The sequence below is a fragment of the Peromyscus leucopus genome, chromosome 3 (assembly GCF_004664715.2).
Source record: "Peromyscus leucopus breed LL Stock chromosome 3, UCI_PerLeu_2.1, whole genome shotgun sequence".
Lineage (NCBI taxonomy): Eukaryota > Metazoa > Chordata > Mammalia > Rodentia > Cricetidae > Peromyscus > Peromyscus leucopus.
Window position 1 is genome coordinate 50545170 of NC_051065.1, and position 15488 is coordinate 50560657.

The window sequence follows — 15488 nt, forward strand, 5'->3', positions numbered from 1 at the left end:
TCAGTTAACAATAATCTTTCCTTCTTATAAAATGTCTGAGCAGCAACAACATCACCCTGGAGAGCTATTGTTTGGTCTATTAAGTATTCATATTTACTATCAATAAAATTGAATCAGTTTGTACATTAATTATTAGTGGACTGAAGTTCTTGTAGTAAGTTAGCATATTCCAAACTAAGGAACCTGTTATGTAAGTTTTTATTACTACCTTGTAAAGCCTGGTTAGCAGATTCCAGAGAAAGAATCTTTTTATGTAAGTCTTCATTGCTACCTTGCAAAGCCTGTATTAGTCCCAATAATGACTCATCTTTGTTATTATTATTAAAATTTTTTTCAATGCTATATGAATTGTTATGGTAAATGCCAGAATGGTATATACTAAATATAGCCCAGGAAGATCATGCATTTCCCATAATATTTCATCTATCATAGAAGCAAAAAGGTTCTTAAATCCTTGTGCAGTCATGTTATCTGTCATATATTGAGACTTATTCAAAATTTATAAAGAAAATTTTATTGATTTCTTTATTTATTCATCAGTTTTGAGGTGTAAAATTATCAAATACTCTTACCTGCTTGTGTTTCCATCCTTGTGATGGTGTTTTGGGTCTAGTAGCACAGCTCGGCTAGCAGGTGTTGCCGGTGTGATGCAAAAGCAGGTCTGGTGTAAGCTGAAGTAGGTCCTTCAGCTTTAATTTAATTTAAGTGCTCACCCAGGCAACTCTTGAGTACTAGGTAGGGTGGCTGGGACCACAGCAGATTGTATACAATGAGGCAATACACCAATGAGGTGGAAGTTCTTAGGCACAGTTACATACCTGGCAGGAGCCCACAGGTAGCTGAGTGCCACGGGACCCAGCAGCATGAGCTGGGGGGGGGGGAGGGGATGTGCAGTGGTACCTGGTGGACCATGGGTAGCTGAACACCATGGGACACAGTGGTGCACATCACCAGAGAGGGGATGTGATGTTGGTGGTGGGTAGCTAAGCACTGTGGAGTCTGGAGCTGCCTTGGAGTTGCCAGTGGGTAGGGGGGCATGGTGCCAGGTTGGTAAGTAGGCCAAGCATGGCCGTAGCTGGGGCCTAGAGTCCTTCTCAGCACCTATGAGCAGCCGCAGGGCAGCTTGCTCAGTGTCTGCACCTCCCATTTTAGCAGCGGGCTGGGGACGGGCGGGTCTTCTCTTACTAGAACTCACTAGGTAAACCCAACAGCAGTGCTGTAGTTATTGCTGATGAGTTGGGAGGGGGAAAGGGGGGTAGGACCTGCATGTTTGTGAAGCGCTGGGTCCCCAGGAGAGGCAAGAATTTGCCTCATGTGGGTGCCAGATATAGGCAATTCCACGTAATTTATCTGGTAATTAACAGAGGTTTATTTCAGGGGTAACTTACAACCAATAAGGGGTCGATTACAGGATCCAGGAGAGATGACTTGGTCTGCAATTCAGCTTCCAGGATCACGAGGAGTCAAGAGAGCAAGCACATACACATCCTGGGTTATAAGGGGTCTCTTCTTGGCCACGCCCCAGGGGCAGGCCACAGGCAGGTATGGTGTTTACTTGTTACCACACTAGGGACAGTGCTTCAAGGTCAAAGTGGAACAGCTACCCACGACAGTGGACAGCTGGAAAAACATAGATACAGTCCAAGAAAGCCCAGGGAGAGAGCAGAGGTCATATTAGTCTTCAGGCAGCAGGCCTGGGCAACTTTTGTGGCATGATGGAAGATTCAGAGGTACACACCAGGAGTCGGCTAAGATGACGGGGTGACACAGCTTGTCATGGAGTGGGTGGAACCCAGTGACTATGACCAGCACATGGGACAAACCTGGGAAGAGCAGGTGGAGAGACACTCTGTCCCTGGAGCAGGTAAGGGGTGCCTTGAGGACCTCAGTCGGGCAGCACTGCTCACTGGTGTCTCCCTCCCTTCTCGTACTTCAGGCTGACTGCCATCAGTCTTTGTCACCCAGCTCTCCCCGCTCCTCTCCTATAGTAAGGAGATGTGTGGTTAAGCGTGCAGAGGGCCTCCTTCACGTCTTCCTTTTCAACGCAATGCCCAAAGCTGTGATTGAATCAAACACAGATGTGTTGGGGGAAACATGGGCATGGAAAAGAAAACGTTCCAAGTCCCATGTGTTTGACAAAGCTCTTTAGAAAACTACTCAGTGCAGAAAGGGTTCGTCATGGCTCTTGGTCTCAGGGACTTTGGCCCATGGCTGGCTGTGGGCTTGAGACAAAGTAGAGAAGCATGGGTGCAAAAGGGGGTGGGGTGTGTGGCAGGAGAGTCTGCTCACCTTATGACAGCCATGATGTATTGATGCAACTAACTGTCTTATTAAATAAGAAACACAGAAACAATGTAAAAGAGAAAGCCGAGAGGTCAGAGCTCAGAGCTAAAATCTCACCCTTCCGCCTGCAGTGTCCCAGCTTCCCGAAAGAGACCTATTTCCTGTCTGTTCGTCTATTTATAGTATTTTGTTCTGCCTTCTCATTAGTTGTAAACCCAAACACGTGACTGCCTCGTCACTGTCTGAATGTACAGCCCCCTAGGTCTTAAAGGTATATGTTTCCAATGCTGGCTGTATCCCTGAACACACAGAGATCTATGGGATTAAAGGCGTGTGCCACCACCGCCACACTCTTGCTATGGCTCTAATAGCTCTGACCCCCGGACAACTTTATTTATTAACATACAATCAAAATCACATTTCAGTACAATTAGATTACCACCACATTTCCCCTTTTCTATTTTAATAAAAAGAAAAAAAAGCAAAAGGTTATAACTAACAAAAGAAAAACTATATACAAAAGTACAATAACTATATATAATATATACAAGTAATAAATACCTAAACAGGTATTTGACAAATCAGAGAAAATAATTCCATTATCTATCCTATTTTGGTAAATCCAAGATGTATCTAATGTACTTTCTATCCTAATTAATTTTCAACTATAACTAACTAATCTTCAACCATAACTAACTAATCTTCAACTCCCTCCGAGACCCAAGAAGGGAATAATATTAGCTAACAAAAATAAAAACAGGAAGTGCATGCAAGCAACTTCCAAAAAATTTGTGAGTTGACAGAAACAGCCAGCTGCCTGGGCAGTCACCTGAGGTTTCTCCACAGTGTTGGGGCATCATCTTCAGCCTATAGGCTTAGTGTATCTGACAGACTCATTTGTGATGTAGGATGTACACAAAGTCAACAGTTCAACCTCACATTGGGTGAGAGCAGTCCATGTACCAGAAACACCTGAATTCCACTAGTGTCCTGTCATGATTCAGGATTTTAAATTCTGGAAATTGTTGACAGTTTTTAAATTCAGCTGTCCATTCTTCTCGGCTGTGTATATATGGCTTCATCTCAGCATCCCCTTCTTCTCTACATTCCTCTATTAAATGCCAGTCTACTATCTAGAGGTGTGAGCTTTCAGCTGGTGTTCCATTGCACAACAGAAGCCATCGGCCTCTGCCTGTTAAGCTGCCTTCGAAGAAAAGGGCACCGTACCTTTTCCGGATGCGAAGGCCACTTCAGGGATGGGGCCATATTGTCCTGGCCTCAGAAGATGCCTTTTGATAAAGCCATAACCACACTTGTTTTGGCAAGAATCAGTAGTCCCTTGTTTCGTGTTCTGTCTGTCCATTTTGTCCTGTTGATTCGAGGATACTTTGTTGTCCAGTGGCTAACTTTTGCCACAATGAAAGTTGACTCCATATGCAGTTTCTTCAATGCCCATATTTTCTCTGAAGTAGATTGGTACGGCCAGGAGCTGACATGTCTCAAAAAAGAAAAATTTTCTAAGTTATTAAAACATTTTAAATGCCATATTCTGTAGATCTCTGAAGGGTTTGAAGATGACCTGTCTAATACATCTCTGCTCAACTTTTAAAACATATCTAATATGACTACAAGTTCTATTGTAATGTCTAACTACTAACTTTCATTTCTTTATATCCTAGTAGTTGGTAATAATAACATTCAAGGATCAGAAATTTGCAATATATTGTTAAATGAATGGTATGAATACAATTAGAAATATACATATAGCATTTTCTAACAATATCAGTTTCAAATTTGTATACAATATAAAACAATTCAATCCAATGTAAAGTATTTAAAATTAGTAATTGTCTTTTTCTTTTCTTTCTGTCTTTTTTTTAAACAAGAACCTTAAATCTAATCTCCTTTGCTTAGCCTTTTTCCTAACCCTTGACAATAACTTGTAACCAACCCCCCTAAACATTGAAAATTATCCCAGAACCAAAACCCATTAAAAGGACCAAAAAACCATACCACCTCTTTGGGAATGTGGGCGTCGTATTCTTAAAATTGCTTCCTGCTGGGTATGGGCGAAGTTTTCTTTATCCTGAAAGAAAAATTTTAGGTTAATTGTCAAATTCTAGGAGAGGTAACTATATCCTTCATTATCCAGTCTGTGTATAATGCCAAAGTTCAGGGTTTTTCTCAAGTCCTTATTCAAGTAGTCTTTGAGACTGGATCATCTTAGCTAGTCATCTCAAAATTGCTCTGAGCACCTTGTAGTTCAAAGCTGATCTGTGGATGATGTTTGTCAGCTTAATGATATTATTATTGTCCATGTGGAATTGTTGTTGTTGTGGGGCCCCATCTTCTTTCTGGAGACTTCAGTTGATGTTAGGCCTGGCCGTGATTTCCTGCAGAAAACTGATAAGAGACTCGAACACAAAAATATATATATGCAGCTAGCCTTTTTTCTAGAATTAGTTAGTACTCTATATGACCATTCATATCTTAACAAAGTTTAAAATGTATATATATATATATATATATATATATATATATATATATATATATTAATCTTGTAAATTTTGATATAAAATTTATACTTTAAGAAAAGTTTAAAGAATCAGAATAGAATCAAAAGAGTTGAGATTAGTAATAGAATAGTCCCTTAATTAATTTTGCCTTTGTCCTGTACCATAGCAGAAGATGGCTCTTTTATTCTGGCATGATACAGGGAGTTTGCATTTTCCTTTTAACAACATGCTTGAGTTTAAAGAAGGAGAGAGCCATTCTCCAACTCCAAAGTCAGCTTTAAATTTTAATTGAACTGGGACTATTAGAAGACCAATAGTATTAAATCTTTAGAGAAAAGCAGAAACAAGCATTTAGGAAGACATAAAATTTTTTAGCTAATATATACCCATACACCGTTTCATTCTGTTTCTTGGGATAGATGATTTGTCCCTTTTCTTCAGTTGTCTCATTTGTCCAGTGTTCTTCAGATTCCTTAACCTTCAGTCTCCTAAAAGACAAAAACAAAAACCTTTCCCCAAGACTAATTTTGGGCATGTTTCCTTTTGACAAGTTATTATCTGATTAAATGAAAAGGCATGTGTTATTGATACAAGTTAGTTTAAATTGGATGTTCATGCTGGTTGATAAACTATCACCTCCTCTAATTAAGAGGTCTCTCTTGTTCAAATCGAACCTTTATCAATTTTGATGGTACCCACAGCTTATCTTCTCCTGTAGAAACAAAAGCAAAACCTCGTCCCCAATGTAATACATACCCTGGTTTCCATTCTGAGGTCAGCACATCCTTAAAGTATATAGGCTGATTTAATTCTGTAGTTTTTTCTATTATCCAATGTCTCTCTGCAGCTGTTGTTCCTTTCTCATTGGCATTCAGAAAATTCAAAGTTAGAAGAGCATTATGCAGTCTATTTCTGGGGGTTTTTGTTACCAATTTCTGTTTGTTTAGCATATCCTTTAGAGTTCTGTTTGATCTTTCTATTACTGCTTGACCTGTAGGATTATGTGGTATGCCTGTAATATGCTTTATATTGTAATAAGCAAAAAACTGTTTCATTTTAACAGAGACATATGATGGAACATTGTCAGTTTTGATTTGTGCAGGTATACCCATGATGGCCATAACTTCTAGCAAATGAGTGATTACAGAATCAGCTTTTTCAGAACTCAAAGCAGTTGCCCATTGAAATCCTGAATAAGTATCGATAGTGTGGTGTACATATTTCAATTTTCCAAATTCTGCAAAGTGAAACACGTCCCTCTGCCAGATTTCATTTCTCTGAGTACCCTTTGGGTTACATCCTGCTGGTAATGGCGTTTGATTGTAGAAGGAACAAGTAGGACATTTCTTTACTATTTCTTTGGCTTGTTGCCAGGTTATGGAAAAATCCTTTTTTAAACCTTTACTATTGACGTGATGTTTTTTTATGAAATTCTGAGGCCTCCAGCACATTTCCTATCAATAATTTATCAATCTCATCATTGCCTTGTGCTAGAGGGCCTGGCAGACCAGTATGGGATCGAATGTGAGTTATATATAAAGGATGATTCCTTTTCCTGATTGTATCTTGTAATTGAATAAATAGTGAAGTTAATTCTGAAGCATCAGAGATAAATTCTGTAGTCTCAATATGTAACACCATTCTTTCAGCATACTGAGAGTCAGTTACTATGTTGAGAGGTTCTGAAAAATCCATTAATACCAACAAAATAGCATACAGTTCTGATTTTTGAACTGAATTATACAGACTTTGAACCACTTTATTTAAATTTTCTGATTTGTAAGCTGCCTTTCCTTCTTTGTTGGCATCTGTATAAAATGTACAAACTCCAGATATGGGTTTTTGCCGTACAATTCGAGGCAAGATCCAATCAGCTCTCTTTATAAGATCAATTCTATTGCTTTTGGGATATTTGCTGTTACTTTCTCCCAAAAAATTACTGCAAGCTCTTTGCCAAGGTTCACTTTCTGTCCATAATTTTTCAATGTCTTCCTTAGTTAATCGTATGACAATTTCTGCTGGGTCTATGCCTGCTAATTGACGAAGTCTCAATTTTCCTTTGTAAATCAAGTCAGAGATTTTTTCCACATAAGTTTTTAATTTTTTATTTGGTTTATTTGGTAAAAATATCCATTCCAATATAATATCTTCCCTCTGCATTAATATTCCAGTAGGAGAACGCCTAGAAGGTAAAATAACCAAAATGCAATCCAGCTTTGGATCAATATGATCCACGTGTCCTTCATGCACTTTCTTTTCTACCAAGGCCAATTCTTTCTCAGCTTCAGGTGATAATTCTCTTGGACTATTTAAGTCCTTGTCACCTTCTAAGGTTTTGAACAAATTAGTCAGTTCATCATTTTTTACCCCAACAATAGTTCGTAGATGAGAAATATCTCCAAATAATCTTTGAAAGTCATTAAGAGTCTGTAGTCTATCTCTCCTAATTTGCACCTTTTGGGGTCTAATTTTTTGTAGCTCTATTTTATATCCTAAATAATTAATAGAATCTCCTCTTTGTATCTTTTCAGGAGCAATTTGTAATCCCCAGCAAGGCAAAATTTTCTTTACTTCTTCAAATATTATTTCTAAAGTATCTGCATTTGAGTCAGCTAGTAAAATATCGTCCATATAATGATAAATTATAGATTTAGGAAATTTTTTACGTATCACTTCCAATGGCTGTTGTACAAAATATTGGCAGAGAGTTGGGCTATTCAACATTCCCTGAGGGAGGACCCTCCATTGAAATCTTTTAACCGGTTGAGAATTATTATAAGTAGGCACTGTAAAAGCAAATCTTTCTTTGTCTTTTTCTTGTAAGGGTATTGAAAAGAAACAGTCTTTTAAATCAATAACTATGAGAAGCCATCCTTTTGGTAACAGAGTAGGCAAAGGCATCCAAGATTGTAGAGAGTCCATTGGCTGAATTACTTTGTTAATTGCTCTAAGGTCTGTTACCATTCTCCATTTACCAGATTTCTTTTTAATAACAAATACAGGAGAATTCCAAGGGCTGGTTGATTCTTCAATATGCTGAGCATTTAACTGTTCTTCTACCAGCTCTTCTAAAGCCTGGAGTTTCTCTGTTGTTAAAGGCCATTGTTGGACCCATACAGGCTTGTCTGTTAACCATTTTAAAGGTAGAGCTGTTGGTGTCTTTGGAAGATCATCAGTTATTGTGCCCTGTTCTTGTATAATATGGATGGCTGGTGACCACTCATTAGAACAATATCTTCTAATATTTCTCTCAGTAACATGTGTTAGTTTATGATTTGTTTCTGAGATTGGAGGGATGTTAATCTGAGTATTCCATTGTTGCAACAAGTCTCGACCTCACAGGTTCATAGTTATGTTAGCCACATATGGTTTTAATTTTCCTCTCTGTCCTTCTGGACCTATACATTCGAGCCATCTTGCACTCTGTTTCACCTGAGATAATGTCCCAATTTCTAACATTGAACGTTTACCTCCTGAAGAGGCCAAGTTGGATGCCAAAATTCTGGTGCAATTATGGTAACGTCTGCACCTGTGTCTACCAGACCAGACAACAAAACACCATTTATTTTTATTGTTAATTTTGGTCTTTGTTCATTAATAGAAGTTTGCCAAAAAATTTTCTTTATGTTTTCTCCTGAATTTTCTATTCTCTCTGATTCATCAACCTGACCAGCATGATTTATTCCAATAGGCATTTGGTTATTTAATCGCTCTCCAGAGCAGGGATTTCCTCTATGGCTGCAGGAAAGGTTTGAACTGGATTTGCACTGGGGGCGTGCGGGAGGCCCCTGTGGGAGTTCCTGAAGACTGAGGCAAAGGATTACCCTGTCTGTCCTTTGTTGATGTACATTCGTTGGTCCAGTGTTTTCCCTTACCACACCTTCTGCATACTCCAGAAGGAAGGGGCATTCTGTTGCCATTGTTCCTTGAAGAAACATTGTTTCTCGGAATGACCTGTCTACAGTCCCTTTTCAAATGTCCTTGCTTTCCACATCCAAAACATCTAACACTCCTCAAACCTTTTGAAATTACTTCTCCTACCCATGTATCATCATGCTCATCAGCTTCAACATTAATTGTTTCTCTAATCCAATCTTCCATAGGTGCAGATCTTGCCCTTAATGGCCTGATTATTCTTTTGCATGCTGCATTCGCATTCTCAAAGGCCAAAGATTCAATTATTGCCTTACCAGCTTCTGAATCCGAGACCATTCTCTTTACTGCTGAAGCCAGTCTTTGTAAAAAATCTGTAAAAGACTCTTTTGGGCCTTGCATCACCTTTGTAAATGACTCAGATTTTTTTCCTGGTTCCTCAACTCTGTCCCATGCATTCAAGGCTGCCATTCGACATAAAATTAGGGTTTGGACATCATATAAACATTGTGTTTGTACTGAAGCATATTGGCCTTCTCCAATAAGCTGATCCTGGCAAACTTGTATTCCTTTATCCCTCCATTGTTTTTCTATGTTTTTAGCCTCCTCCTTAAACCAGGTCAGAAATTGACGTCTCTGGCTGGGTTCCAGAACACCTTGTGCAAGGTCCCGCCAGTCCTGTGGTACTATCCTATTATATGTTGACCAAGAGTTTAACATTTGCTTTACATATGGGGAATGTATGCCATAAGATACTATTGCCTCCTTAAACCTTTTTAAATCCAACATTTCAATTGGAGCCCAAATATTTTGTGTAGCCATTTGATCAGGCATCTGCTGTACAGTTACAGGATAAATTAAGGGTGACTGTGTGAAAACAGGCTTTCTTTCTGCAACCTTATGATCCCGACTTGAAACAACTTCACTGTTAATTTCTTCTGTCTGAATTTTTACAGGTTTAACAAGTTCTTCTAAAGCTGTTATCCTGGCACTTAAATTGACTATTTTTTTAAATATTAAAATGTGGATTAGCATAGTGATAAGGTGCATAATTCCACCAATACTAATATTATATAGTTGTTCCATTGTCAGACTGCCTAAAATTTCGAACAAAAACCAATTTTCTTCCAATGTACACATAAAACCCATTTTTTTTAATGTGGAAATAAATTCTCTTTTAGATAGTTTCCTTTAAAATATCTTACCAAATCTGCGTAGAACAGTAGAAATCCGAGGGGATTTTCAAAACAGCCACCTAGTGTCCCAGGTGTAAATCCAAAGAGATAGAGATAGATAGAGAGAGAGAGAGAGAGAGAGAGAGAGAGAGAGAGAGAGAGCGCACAAGAAAGCGTAGCTGGCTAAAGCTTAAATGCAGCCACATGTTCCCTTTTGTGCCTAGTCAAGGCTTGGGTCTGGCTTCCTTAAGCTCCGACCACGTGCGTTGGCTTTACAGGCAGGGCCCTGTTCAGCAGGGCAGGTCTGAGTTGTTTGTAGCACCTGTAACACCGGCTTTAAGCAAGCAGGATTTAAGCAGGCAGCTCACCGATAGTCCAGCCTGAGGTCAAGCAGACCTAGACCCAGGCTAAGAAGTCACCACTCGGACTAAGAAGCCGATCGCCGCCAGGCGCTGCCGGCCACCCTTGCGGGAAAGCGGACCTGCCGCCAAGCCAAGCGGTTTTTGATGGATTCTTGTCACGTTGGGCGCCAGATATTGATGTAACTAACTGTCTTATTAAATAAGAAACACAGAAACAATGTAAAAGAGAAAGCCGAGAGGTCAGAGCTCAGAGCTAAAATCTCACCCTTCCGCCTGCGGTGTCCCAGCTTCCCGAAAGAGACCTATTTCCTGTCTGTTCGTCTATTTATAGTATTTTGTTCTGCCTTCTAATTGGTTGTAAACCCAAACACGTGACTGCCTCGTCACTGTCTGAATGTACAGCCCCCTAGGTCTTAAAGGTATATGTTTCCAATGCTGGCTGTATCCCTGAACACACAGAGATCTATGGGATTAAAGGCGTGTGCCACCACCGCCACACTCTTGCTATGGCTCTAATAGCTCTGACCCCCCGGACAACTTTATTTATTAACATACAATCAAAATCACATTTCAGTACAATTAGATTACCACCACAATGATGCAGGAGAGAATGAGACAGAGAGAGAGAGAGAGAGAGAGAGAGAGAGAGAGAGAGAGAGAGAGAGGAAGTGGCCTGGGATGAGGAGGTACAGGCTCCAGGAACATCTCCCAGTGATCCACTCTTGCCCTGTAAGCAGCTCCCAAATGCCAGGGTACTTTTCCTTCCAAGCTGCAACACTTACAAGCCCCATTTGGGAAGTTTCCAGTAACTGTCATTGATGACATAGAATCCTGAATCCATTAATAGATCAACCCACTGATTAACTCAGTGCTGTCGTGACTTAATCACCCCTCTGGAAACAAAAAAAATCCTTTGACTCCTCCTTCCCTTCCTCTCCTCCTCCTCTCCTTCCCTCCCTCCCCTTCTTCCCCCTCTCCTTTCCTTCCCTCTGCACCTCTCTCCTATCCTTCCCTCCTCTTCCTTCCCCCTTCCCCTCCTCCCCTCCCTCCCCTATTTCCCTCCTTCTCCTTCTCCCTTCCCTCCTCACCTCACTCCTCTCCTTACCTCCCTCCCCTTCTTCTTTCCTTTAATTTTTTTCCAGTACAATGGGTACTCAGACTAACTGCATTCTCAGACAAAGATGAAGGCATTCTTAAGTTTCTCTTCAGGTTTCATTAGCTGATAACAACTCTTTTTTTTTTTTTTTGGTTTTTCCGAGACAGGGTTTCTCTGTGTAGCTTTGCGCCTTTCCTGGAACTCACTTTGTAGACCAGGCTGGCCTTGAACTCACAGAAATCCACCTGCCTCTGCCTCCCAGTGCTGGGATTAAAGACGTGTACCCCCACTGCTCAGCTCTGATAACAACTCTTATTTAAAAACTTTCTTACAAACAAAAATGTAAATTGATAGCATTAAACCTCAGGTTTTGTTTCAAGGGAGACCCCACTCTGTTGTTAAAATTTTAGATGGTCATTTAATAAAAATCCTGGAGCCAGATATTGGGGTGAAAGCTGAAAGATCAGAGAAGTAGAGCAAGCCACAGCCATCACCTATTACCTCACCAACTCCACAAATTCTCTGGCTGAAAGCCTCTGAGTCCTCACCTGAAAGGATCTCAGCTGAACTGCTTTAGTTCCTATTTCCTCATGCCTTATATACCTTTCTCCACCCTGCTGTAACTTCCTGGGATTAAAGGCATGTGTGCTTCCCAGTGCTGGGATTAAAGATGTGTGCCACCACTGCCTGTCTCTGTTTCCAGTGTGGCCTTGAACTCACAGAGATCCAGCTGGATCTCTGCCTCCCGAGTGATAGGCTTAAGGGTGTGTGCCACCACTGCCTCATCTCTGTGTCTAATCTAGTGGCTGTTCGGTCCTCTGATCCTCAAGGCAAGTTTTATTAGGGTACACAATATATCACCATATTGCCACCTTTTTTGTCTAAAATAATAAAAGAAGGTTATAACTAATATAAGAAAAACTATATACAGTGAGTATAATAACAATATACAATATATAGTCAAGAATTACATTAACAATGTCTAGTCCATTAACATTTGACAAATTCAGAGAAAATACTTCATATTTATCCTATTTTGGTGAGTCCAAAATGTTGTACCAGTTCACTTTCTATCTTAACTTGTATTATCAACCAAAAGTATCCTTTAATGTCTTTCAATCTTATACACTTTACACATTTTTAGTGAGTTTCTTTTCTAAATTTGTTAACAAGGAAAACCATAACTATAAATATCCAATGTTCAACTCCCTCAGAGACCTAGGAAGGAAATAATATTACCTAAGTCAGCAAGAAGTGCAAACAAGCGACTTTCAAAAAATGTGAGAAATGACAGAAACAGCTGGCTGCCTGAACAGTCCCCAAGATTTTTCTGCAACATTGGGATATCCATCTTTGGCCTACAGACCTAGCATATCTGGCAAACTTTTCTGTGAAGCAGGATTTTCTGAAGGGCTGTCCTACCTTGTCTTGGCAAGGTGTAGTAGTCCTTTCTTTTGTGTCCTGCTTGTCCATTTTGGACAGCATACTGTCAGCAGTCGAGGCAAGGGCACTTTCTTGCCCAGTGGCTAACTTTTGCCACAAAGAAAGTAAACTCCATATGGAGTTTCTTCAGTGCCCATCATCTCCTCTGAAGTAGATTGGTGCTGCCAGGAGCAGACATGTTCTTCTGTTGGGATTAGTCCTTGGAAAACATTGTTTTTAGGAATGCCATGTTTACAGTTCTTTTTTAGGTGAACTTGTTTGCCACAATTGAAATACTTGACATTACAATTTTTCTTTGAACCTCTGGAAATCACCTCTCCTATACAAGTATCATCATGGTCATGAGATTCAATATTAATTGTATTTTGCCCATTCCTCCAAGGGTCTTGATCTTGCTTTTAATGGCCTAATTATCCTTTTGCATTGTTCATTACCATTTTCAAAAGCCAGAGATTCAATTATTATCTGTCTAGCTTCTGAATTTGGTACCATTATATTTATTGCTGAAAACAGCCTTTGTAAGAAATCAGTGAAGGTTTCTTTTGGGCCCTGTATAACTTTTGTAAATGACTCCATTTTCTTTCCTATTTCTTCAATTCTGTCCCAAGCATTCATGACTGCCATTTGGCAAAAAAATTAGGGTATGATCATCATATAAAGATTGTCTTTGTATATCAGCATAATCACCTTCTCCAAGAAGTTGATCCTGGGAAATTTCCATATTTCTAGCCCTACATCATTGTCTTAGCCTCATCTTTCCACCAGGTCCTCCATTGTAACTGGGGACCAGCCACAAAGACCACTGTAACCAAATCTTTCCAGTCTGAGGGATAATTCTATTACAAGTTGACCATGAGTTTAACATTTGCTTCACAAACAGAGAATGCATACCATATGATACTATAGCTTCTTTGAATCTCCTCAAATCTAACATTTGCACAGGAGTCCAGTCAGCTTTGAACATTTGGAAAATCTATCCTGTAAGGTTACTAGATAGATTAAGGTTGACTGTTTGATAGCCTTAGTCTGTTTCTCTATAACTGTATAATGCAATGCTTAGTTCACCTTTAAATTTTTCTGTCTGTGTCTGAATATCCTATGATCTGTTTTAACAAGTTTTTCTAAAACTTTGATCTTAGCACACATATTAACCAACATTTTTAATGATAAAACAGAAATGATCAAGCAAATAATATTTATAATTGGCATTACATAAATACCATCTACATTAATTATCCTCTCATTTAATTGTTCCATTTTCAGAACATCAATCGTATTATCAAACAGAGACCAAATTGTAAAAATGTTTCCCATTTTTTAATGTGGGAAAAACCTTTCTTTTAACTAATTCCTCCCTTTAAGAATTCTTAATCAACTCACCAAATATGCTGATAATGACTATTCAGATGATGGTGTGGCCAGCCCAAGGAGGGGACCCAAGGAAAGTCAGAACTCACTAGGAGAGGAAAGAAGCCACAAAGCCAACTTTCTGCACCAGGGAATGTGTGAAAGCAGCTAATTCTGGAGTGTTTGGAGCTGGAGCCTGGGGAGTTTGCTGTAGAGAGGCTGCAACAAAAACTTAGCCAGCTAGGTAGGGACTCCAGGCCCAGGCAGGGTGGAGAGTCCAGCTGCATGTAGTCCTCATCTGAGCCTCAGGCAAGTAGTTTTTTTTGTGAATTCTTGCCCCACAAGTTGGACACCAGATGTTGTTTGAATCTTATATGGTCTTCTAATTAAAAAAAAAATCCTGGAGCCAGATATTGGGGTGAAAGCTGAAAGATCAGAGAAGTAGAGCATGCCACAGCCACCACCTATTACCTCACCAACTCCACAAATTCTCTGGCTGAAAGCCTCTGAGTCCTCACCTGAAAGGATCTCAGCTGAACTGCTTTAGTTCCTATTTCCTCATGCCTTATACACCTTTCTCCACTCTGCTGTAACTTCCTGGGATTAAAGGCATGTGTGCTTCCCAGTGCTAGGATTCGAGGTGTGTGCCACCACTGCCTGTCTCTGTTTCCAGTGTGGCCTTGAACTCACAGAGATCCAGCTGGATCTCTGCCTCCTGAGTGATAGGTTTAAGGGTGTGTGCCACCACTGCCTCATCTCTGTGTCTAATCTAGTGGCTGTTCGGTCCTCTGATCCTCAAGGCAAGTTTTATTAGGGTACACAATATATCACCACACCACTCCATTTTTGTGATTTTTGTACTTGAATGTAAAGGAAGCCCCTTACTTTTGTTCAACTATCAGTCCCTCAGGGAAAGTCCAGTTGCCCCTCTCTCACATTCAAGATTTCTCACTGGAAATTCCTTCAGCCTTGTGACTCTGAGGAAGGATTATTGACTATCAAATGTGAGTCACACTTAATTATTATAAGCCTCACTGTGACAGCAGAGGCAAGGAGTGAAGTGTGCGTTCCACTCTTCTGTTTAGATTTGGATTTGCTGATCTTCAGATGCTGGGTCCCATGAACATTTTGGCATAAGACACCAGTTTCTCCTATAGCTCTTCAGTCAGAAGTTAATCTGTTTGTACAAATGATTATGATAGGCTGAGAAAAATTACTTTTGTTTTGCTTTATGTTGAGACAGGGTCTCCTGTATCCTGATTGATCCCAGGCTGACATTAAACTTTTTATGTTGCCTCAGGATGACAAACTTGAACTTCCAATCAAGTCACCACCTTCTTCCAAGTGCTGAGATCATGAGCAGGATCCACCATATCCATCCATTTGCTGGTCT

At 39.9% G+C, this 15488-nt stretch overlaps 1 long non-coding RNA gene across 1 annotated transcript in view; it reads left to right on the forward strand.

Moving 5' to 3' along the window:
- Positions 1–1535: 1535 nt before the first annotated feature.
- LOC119087594 overlaps positions 1536–15488 on the forward strand; it is a 28064-nt gene continuing 14111 nt past the window's right edge. The window contains exon 1 of the long non-coding RNA XR_005091062.1: positions 1536–1864. This is a non-coding gene — a long non-coding RNA (uncharacterized LOC119087594). The remainder of the gene's footprint in view (positions 1865–15488) is intronic.